This window comes from Sciurus vulgaris, assembly GCF_902686455.1.
Source record: "Sciurus vulgaris genome assembly, chromosome: 11".
Classification (NCBI taxonomy): domain Eukaryota; kingdom Metazoa; phylum Chordata; class Mammalia; order Rodentia; family Sciuridae; genus Sciurus; species Sciurus vulgaris.
In genome coordinates this window covers 87,544,857-87,552,937 of record NC_136472.1, presented here as the reverse complement: position 1 = coordinate 87,552,937, position 8,081 = coordinate 87,544,857, and the positions used below count along the sequence as shown (strand labels likewise).

General features: G+C 34.2%; 1 long non-coding RNA gene across 2 annotated transcripts; it reads left to right on the top strand.

Annotated features, from left to right (window-relative positions):
* Nucleotides 1-1,980: 1,980 nt before the first annotated feature.
* Nucleotides 1,981-5,890, top strand: LOC306640912. 2 transcript variants are annotated; one of them, XR_013757956.1, is made up of 3 exons: nt 1,981-2,076; nt 4,455-5,235; nt 5,770-5,890. It is a non-coding gene; the product is annotated as an uncharacterized lncRNA (long non-coding RNA). The 2 variants fall into 2 exon arrangements; XR_013757957.1 differs by lacking the exon at nt 1,981-2,076 and adding an exon at nt 3,416-3,441.
* Nucleotides 5,891-8,081: the final 2,191 nt, after the last annotated feature.

Here is an 8,081-nt window from a genome sequence, read left to right as displayed (position 1 = left end):
CAACAAAACTCAAGGTAGCAGAAAGAAGGAAATAACAAGGGTAAAGGCAGAAATCAATAATTTTTTAAGCTGGGGAGAAATCAATAAAATTTAAAACAAAAACAATATAGAAATCATAACAGGAAATCAATGAAGGAAACAGCTGGTTATTTGGGAAAGTCAATAAAATTGACCAACTTCCATCAAGACTGACAAAGAAGAAATTAGAGAAGACACGAATTACTGATATCAGAAGTGAAATGGGATATCAGGACAAATCAAGAGAATAAATGCTAAAACATCTCTACACTCACACATTTGATCAACTAAGACTGTGTGACTAGTGAAGGATGAACACATAAATCAAAGGAAGAATATAGAGTATCCTGAAAAAGACCTGCATGAATACACCCAACTGATTTTTGAAGCTGCAGAAGCAATTCAATGGGAAAGGGTAACCTGTACAACCAAGTGTGGAAAAATCTGGGTATCCTTGGGGACAGGGAGTCTCAACCTGAATTTCATATTTTTATAAAAATTAATTCTAAACGAATCACAAACATAAAAGTAAAATGTAAAGCGATACTACTTCTAGAAATAAATAGAAGAAAATATTTAGATTTTGTATTAATCAACAAGTTTAAATTCAACTCCAAAAGCATGATCCCTAAAAGAAAAAAACAAAAAACAAAAAACAAAAAACATAAACTGCACTTCATCAAAATCAAAAAACAAAAATGAAGGCTCTGCCAAGGATCTGTTCACTACTCAGCAATAAAAAAGAAAAAAGGGACAAGATAAAGACTGGGAGAAAATACTTGCAAATCACATCTGACTGTAAACTAGGATATAAAATATAAATGGAACTCTCAAATATCAACAATTAAAGTTCATTTAAAAAATGGACAAAGATATGAATAGACATTTCATGAAAGAAGACATACACATGATGAATAAAACTAATGGAAACATGTTCATCACTTTGAGTCTTAGGGAAATGGAATTAAAAACACTGAGAAATCACTTCATACACAACAAAATGGCTAAATTGCAAATAGGGACAATACCAAATGCTGACAACATTGTGGAAAAATCAGATCATTCAAATGCTGCAGTGGACACAGTAACAATGGAGAACAGTTTGGTAACCTCAAACCTGCATCTATCATACATCATAGTCATTGCCCTCCTGGGAATTTATTCCAGAGAAATTAAAATTTATGTTCTCATAAAAATGTATACATTATGTTCATGGCAGCTTTATTTGAATAGTCAAAAATAAGAAAGAACCAGTGGTTCTTCAGCAAATGAATGGAATACTGCTCAGCAATGAAAAAGAAATGAACTACATAACAAACAAATTGAACAATTATCCAAATAAAAAATCCAATTCCTGAGGTTACCAGCAATATCATTCAACATATGTAAGATTCTTAGGAATGACAAAGTTCTAGAAATTAATACACAATTATTCTTTCCCAAAAGATAAGGTAGAGAATAGGGAGGAACGAGTTGCGTATGATGGTACATGAGTGTGAAGGCAAAACACCATCCGCCTTCCCAACCCCACAAAGGATATCCCTGTGCCAATCTCTTGGACTTGGGGATATACTATATTATTTGGTTAAGAGTTAAAGTTGCAAATGAAATTAAGATTGCTAATCAACTTACCTTAAAAGAGCAAATTATCTGGGTGGGTCAGATGTAATTACAAGTCTTTTAAATGTGACAAAGCAATTAGAGTCACAGTGACAGGATATGGGACAGATCAGTGCAACATTGCCAGCTTTGAAGATGGAAGAGGGTCAAAAGCTGAGGACTGTAAAAGCTGAAAAATTCAAGAAATTGAGTTCTTCCCTATAAACTCCAGAAAGAAGAAATGATCCTGTTGACACCTTGATTTTAGTCCAGTGGGATCATCTCAAACTCTTGAGCTTTAGAACTCAAGAGTAGGCTTGTGTTGGTTTCAGACACTGAATTGTGGTAATTTCTTTTTTAGCAGCAGCAACAGGCTAGTGTTTCAGAGGAATCCTTGTGGAACGTGCCATGTCTCAACAGTATTCTAAAAGTTCAAGAAGATGCCATTCTCAGAGGAGAGTACACCGCACATAAAATTTCTCTGTATTTTTTACAACTACATATGAATCTATAGTCATTTCACAATAAAAGGTAATTAAATATCTATCTGTATATACAATTTTCATGCATGTTTTACCTCAAAATTTGTAATAAATCTAATTTTAGAAATTTATTAATATTCTAATTGAGTTGAAGGACCTCATTTTCCATTTAAAATCATCTCTTTTGAACCATATGTGTTTTAAATACAAATCACAGTGTTATGATGACCTTAATCGATATAAAAATATTTGTCAGATAACAACTCCAATTTTATGATGAGTTACTGGCTTGTTTATCAGAAAAAGATGCACACTCTAGGATTTGAGGAGACTATATTTCATAGAAAAGTACCATAAGTTAGAGTGTGGTGCAGGCCCTGGAATCTGATGACGTGTCCAAGGCTAATCACTACCTGTCCAGTCTAACCTTGTACAAGTCACTTAAACCTTATAAACCTCAGTTTTTTTTATCTTTAAATTGGGGTTAATGACAGAATGCCTCACAGTCTCTGTGTCAACAAAAGACAGTGGTATTTTTTGAAAACATGCTACCTCTGTGTTTATATCAGAAAAAAATAATTAAGAATGAAGTGTTCAAAATTTTTATATGAAAGTCAAAGAAAATCCTTAGGTGCCAATCCATGCTTCCTCAGTCAGATTTCTAATTCATATGGTTCTGTGCAGAAATCATTTTGGAAGTAGCCCCAAAAGATCCTTTCCTCATTCGTCTTTTCCATTTCTCGAGATGGTCAAGTAATTTAGTGCATTTAAAAAACGGCATTTGACTTACTGACAAATGACTTGGTTGGCATAGATTTGTACAAATACTCAGAAGATAATAGAATTTTATCCGTTTATTTTTCTGACAGTTGGAATATTTCTGATTTATTAGGAAGTCTTTTTTTTTTTTTCTTCTAGTACTGTGAAGCTTCTTCAGAGATCACTTAAAAACTATTTCCTACTAGAAAGAAGGCAAATTTCAGGTTATCTTCAGGGAGACCAAGGGCACCTGAGATTCACATAACATTCTAAATATTCAATATCATTTTCGGGAATGAAAGATATCCATCTAACTTTAATTCTAATTTTCACAGCTGTAAATTAGTTTTTAAGCTTTTTCAAAGGTATAAGTAGAAATTATTAATGTTTCCTCTGAGAAAGGGAAGAAAACACAATGAGTAGCAATTTGATTTCTGTTTCCTCAGCATTTACCTTACCTTTCGAGGCTATGGTGCAGAAGGATCCACAAGAGAGAATCCTACTGAAATTTAATTATTTCACCTTTATTTTCACAGTGATTATGCAAAAACTCAAGAACGTTCAGTAAGATGAAGAAAACCAGGTAAAAAGAGAAAGTTTCTCACTCTGTTGACATTATCTACTGAAGTCTATGACATTATTAATACACTGAGTTATGCAAGAGTCCATGGGTACTTTGAGCCTCTGGCCCTCTGGAACCTAGATATCTCAATATTGGTAATGGATTCCACGCTCATCGGAACTCATATTTTGCCCTTGTTGTCAGAAGGAGATTTGGATTAGTGTTTCGAACTATTAGCTTCTGTGAACACGGAAAGAGGTCAGAAGGACAGGACTAAGAAGATCGAGCACAATCACAGATGTTTTTGAGACATAGTGAGAAGTAGCAAAGAGCAGGAAATTGAACAGGTAGAACTTGCATAACTTTATAATTTGCCAATAACAGAAGAATGAACTTTGTCTATGTTGAGATAAAAAACAAGTAGATCACTGTGGGTGGTTCACATCCCAACTGTCTGTGGTCATGAGATTGAAAAATCAAGATTATGATGCATTCATGATTTCATTAATCAAAGTACTTTTAGAGTACTTTGCAGAAATTCTTCTGGTGAATAGAGCTGCACAAATGAAACATTATTTTTCTTGGTCTTTGTCATGATCAAGCAGAAAGTTTGTTTTTATCAAAAATATCACTAGTTCTAGAACTAACCTATAAATAAAGTTCTACCCCAATGTAGTCACCTTCCTTCATTCATCCAGAAAATATTAATATGTCAGTTGATTTGCACTGTGAATAATAAAATAATAGTATAATGGTAAACACTCACGTAACACTGTATGCCAGATATGGTTAATGTTCTTTAAGTATATTATTCTTTGTATTTCATCTATGTGAAAGGTACTATTAGTATTTTCATGTTATAGCTGAGGGAAATGAGGCAAAGAGATATTAAGTGTTTCTGTCAAATTGATAATTCCTAAATGGCAGAACTAGAATACAGATTGGCTATAGATTCTCAGACAAGCTGGCAGCAGGACTCCAAGTTGTAGCACAACCAAGAGGGGAAAAAAACCTTTCTTCCTCTCATTTTACAGGAATTTCTGAGCTACCACAGCAACTTAATTGAAGACAGGAAGATGATAGTGGTGTCAATAGAAAGGGACTTCCACACCACTAAAATACACATAGTGGTGGTAAGTATCACACACACCAGAGAGTTGTTAGACAGTCAAACCTGAGTGAACAGGTGCAAGTTTCTATTCAAATATTAATTCAAAGTTATAGGAAAAAAAAAAAAAAAACTTCTGGCTTTCAAGATTTTGGGATTCAAGAAGAATTAAAAAATAAACACTACTTTCTCATGAATTGGCAGGTGGATGACTGGATCCATTGAGATTTAATATAAATTCAACAATAATTCAAGTCTATAAAAGCTATAGCAATGTTTACAGTTAGTTCCAACAAATTGTGAAAGACTGACTTCTACAGTTCAGTTGTCTTATTTATACTGCTATGGTTTGGATGTGGTTCATCAGGCAAGGTTCATGTATTGGAAGCTTGGCCTCTGGGGTGGTAATATTTAGAGGTAGCGGGGTTTTAAGGGATGGGGCCTGATGGGAAACCATTATATCATGGGAAGCAACACCCTTAGAAGAGATTGAGGTAGTTTTCTTGGCATCCTGAGTTAGTTCTAACAAGAGGTTGTTATTTTAAAAAACAAGTCTGTCTCCTCACTTTGCTCTGATTATCTGTCTTGACATGTAATTACTCTCTCCTGTTCGTGGTCCTGCCATGTTGCCATTCACCATGATGTGAGACAGTCAGGGATTCCTCACTAGAGCCTGTACAATGCTCTTCAGCTTCCAAAACTATGAGGTAAATAAACCTCTGTCATTACAAGTTATCCAACTTCAGGTATTTCATCATAATAACAGAAAATAGGCTAATACACATTCCTTATTTAACTTATTTTCAATATACTTTTCTATATATCAAATATAACAATATAAAGACAGGGTGATCATCAAAATATTTTTAATATTTCTTAAATTGGTGTGTGCCATACATTGAAGTCATTGTCCTCTTTAAGTGTTTTCTTTGATCTACCATTCATTTAACTCATTTTTCAATAGACATCCAATACTGAAATGAATATATATATATATGACTATATACATGGATATATATACATAATGACTATATATAATGATTATATATGCACATATATAATATATATATTATATATATATATATGTTCATTGTCTGGATAATAGAATAGCACAGTTGAATTTTTTGTTGCTGATAGTCTTTGACTGAATGTAAGTAAGAGAAGGTCCAGTTGCAGACCTGTAGTGTAGCAATGTGGATTCTTAAGCTTTTCCTTCACTTTTTTGTCCTTAACACTTGCAGAGCACGTGGGAAAGCAGCAAGCCTTTGAGCGTGTGGAATTCGATGTGATGATTCTCTATTAAGCAGTCTATTTGCATACAGCCAAAATCTGTGTTTCATCAAATCTCTTCACCCCAGCAGATGAGTTGGTGAGTACCATTCTAGAGCCTTCTCTTCCTTCACAACCCAGGCAGTGTCACCTATGAAGATATTATCTAGAAGTCATAAAAGAGGGTAATAAGAAGAAAATAAAAGTTTCCAAAAAGAGAAGTAATTCAAAATAAAAGGAAGAAAACAACCAAGAAATAGTACTAGTGAAGCCAGAAATGGGGACAGGCAGTTAGTGTAGAAATAGGGGATCAGGTCAAATTGAGGAAATGGAGGCCATGAAAGTCATCTGCCTCTGGAAGTTGGAGACTGCCCCTGGGAGAATAGAATCTCAAGGATCTCCGGAGCCCATTGATTACCAAATTTACCTGTGCTTGTCAGGGACTACAGGCTAGGAGCCGCTAATTAATGCCCCCTGGCTCCTTACCTGGCTGAATTACTTTGGCCCTCCCCCTGCCCATCTCACCTGCAAAACCAGGACTAGTCACATAAGACAGGAAGAAGAGATAAGAGAGGAGAGAACTGGAGAACAAAAGAGACCTTAACCTATAAAAGATGTAGGGTGTGCTCACTTCTTGGGATTCTAGAACATCAGCCACGACACACCTCTCCCTCCCGGGAGAAGTCTGTATTATTACTGCTTTTAAATAAAACCTGCTTAATATGCTTGCCTTGGCATGCTTCTCCGATGTTATACTTCAACACCTGAGGAAGCAGAACTCGTCACCGGTAAATAGCTGTGTCACTAGAATTAAAGAAAACTGATTTTCTAAAACTCTGCTAATTGTGTGGAAATGGACAGATCAGGAAACCTCAATGAATGAACATAATGACGTGCATACTGAGGTATTATGAGGTAATAAACGAAATTCTTTCAGTCCAATGTAAATGCTGAATAAGTTGATTTAGTACATAGCAAAACACGATAGGTAAATTACTTTTTAATAATACTAGTTAAATATTTTTGACCAGACTTATCATTTACTTCCTTTAAAACAGTTAAAAAATTGAATAGTTTGAATACTTTTGCTCATTTAGATTACTAACTAATCAATTATTTTAAAAAATGATGTATATCTTCATTTTATATATTGTAACATATCTTGTTGAATGAAGAGCTTCTACACATTCTTGATAATTTTTACCTCAGATAAATATCTGTCAGATGAATAGCTCTGTCTCTACGATGTCCACTGTGATAGTAGTAATTCCCTTGTACAAATTGCTTCACTTCTAAAGTTTAATAAATCAATCATAATCAAATGAGCAATTAAAATAGTCCAAATAGTATTGATCAAAAATATTTTGATCTCAAAATATGAATGCCTAAAGAAAATAGAAATTCTTCCTTAAAAACATGTATTTATTTAAGACTATAATTTTAACTTCCTAAAGTATATTATGTAACTTAATAAGTTACATAAAATTTTATGATTCATTTAGAAAATATACTAAATTTTATAACTTAATTTCAAATTTTATCAGACTGTTGGCATTCAAAGTAAGCCTAATAGAGTTGAGTGTGGCCAAAGAAAGAATGGAAGGAAGGAAGGAAGGAAGGAAGGAAGGAAGGAAGGAAGGAAGGAAGGAAGGAGAAAGAAAGAAAAGAAAGAAAAATGGGAGGAAAAGAGGGAGGGATGAAGAAAAGAAGGAAGGAAGGAAGGAAGGGAAGGAGTCTGCTTCTGTTACTTATAAAACTGTTTTTATAATGAATATGGAAACCATTAACCTATTTTATGTATAAATGGCACCTGGGCAACTAGGTAAAATTGTGACTGGAAGAAAAAATATTCTAGATGATTCATTTAGATTTCCATATCCTCCCCCTGGTGGACAAAATACTTTTAATTTTTTATATAAATTTATTTTTTTAGTTATGATACCACACCAAGATACATCTTGACATAATCACAAAAGCATGGAATCCAACCCAGATTCCATCCCCAGCACTCTACCCCATCCTCTCTCACCTTCCTCCACTCCACCAATCTTTCTTCAATCCATTTACAGTTTATTTTATTTATTTATTTTTTTAAATTAGAGTCCTGTGGATACACCAGATGCCGGGACCCACCCCGCCGCATCCATGCATGTACATAATGAAAGTTCGGTCAGATTCAAATCATTACATGCACATTACCTTTTTGCTTTTGATATTCACTGGAACCTGCACTTTATCATTCTCTCAACTGCAATACCCTTTCACCACCTTCTGCCTCAATGCC